At 48.5% G+C, this 1,209-nt stretch overlaps 2 non-coding genes across 2 annotated transcripts; both read left to right on the plus strand.

The window, feature by feature from the left end:
* The first annotated feature begins 224 nt into the window (after window positions 1-224).
* Window positions 225-343, plus strand: LOC119345873. The gene has a single exon (XR_005167231.1). It is a non-coding gene; the product is annotated as a 5S ribosomal RNA (ribosomal RNA).
* Window positions 344-710: 367 nt separating this feature from the next.
* LOC119345874 lies at window positions 711-829 on the plus strand. Its single transcript, XR_005167232.1, has one exon. It is a non-coding gene; the product is annotated as a 5S ribosomal RNA (ribosomal RNA).
* The last annotated feature ends 380 nt before the right edge of the window (window positions 830-1,209 follow it).

Here is a 1,209-nt window from a genome sequence, read left to right on the forward strand (position 1 = left end):
GAAGAGCGCTTTCTGAAAGGGGTGGAAAAAACTCGTGTTGCTGCGGTATGGAGGGAGGGGTGGAAACCGTGGAAAACTCGTCTCCGTGATTGAGCGGGAGAGTAAGTAGTATAGGACATTATCCATTGTTAGGGAACGGTTGTAATGGTAGTGAGAATGTAGAATCGTCTTTGGAGCGGACCTGGGAGTGGCAAGCATAAGGGACGAAGACGGGGAAACATGTCGGATGCGATCATACCAGCACTAAAGCACCGGATCCCATCAGAACTCCGAAGTTAAGCGTGCTTGGGCGAGAGTAGTACTAGGATGGGTGACCTCCTGGGAAGTCCTCGTGTTGCATTCCTTTTATAATTATTTTTTGTGCCTTGTGACAAACATATCGCACGTGCGCGATATATATTAATCCCGTTATATTATTTTTGACGTTTGCGATATGTTTAAGCTCGATGCACATTGCTCGCGCGTCTTGGGGCGGCTTTGTGGCGTGAAGAGCGCTTTCTGAAAGGGGTGGAAAAAACTCGTGTTGCTGCGGTATGGAGGGAGGGGTGGAAACCGTGGAAAACTCGGCTCCGTGATTGAGCGGGAGAGTAAGTAGTATAGGACATTATCCATTGTTAGGGAACGGTTGTAATGGTAGTGAGAATGTAGAATTGTCTTTGGAGCGGACCTGGGAGTGGCAAGCATAAGGGACGAAGACGGGGAAACATGTCGGATGCGATCATACCAGCACTAAAGCACCGGATCCCTTCAGAACTCCGAAGTTAAGCGTGCTTGGGCGAGAGTAGTACTAGGATGGGTGACCTCCTGAGAAGTCCTCGTGTTGCATTCCTTTTATAATTATTTTTTGCGCCTTGTGACAAACATATCGCACGTGCGCGATATATATTAATCCCGTTATATTATTTTTGACGTTTGCGATATGTTTAAGCTCAATGCTCATTGCTCGCGCGTCTTGGGGCGGCTTTGTGGCGCGAAGAGCGCTTTCTGAAAGGGGTGGAAAAAACTCGTGTTGCTGCGGTATGGAGGGAGGGGTGGAAACCGTGGAAAACTCGTCTCCGTGATTGAGCGGGAGAGTAAGTAGTATAGGACATTATCCATTGTTAGGGAACGGTTGTAATGGTAGTGAGAATGTAGAATCGTCTTTGGAGCGGACCTGGGAGTGGCAAGCATAAGGGACGAAGACGGGGAAACATGTCGGATGCGATCATA

The sequence above is a fragment of the Triticum dicoccoides genome, unplaced genomic scaffold, assembly GCF_002162155.2.
Source record: "Triticum dicoccoides isolate Atlit2015 ecotype Zavitan unplaced genomic scaffold, WEW_v2.0 scaffold32465, whole genome shotgun sequence".
NCBI classification, from domain to species: Eukaryota; Viridiplantae; Streptophyta; class Magnoliopsida; order Poales; family Poaceae; genus Triticum; species Triticum dicoccoides.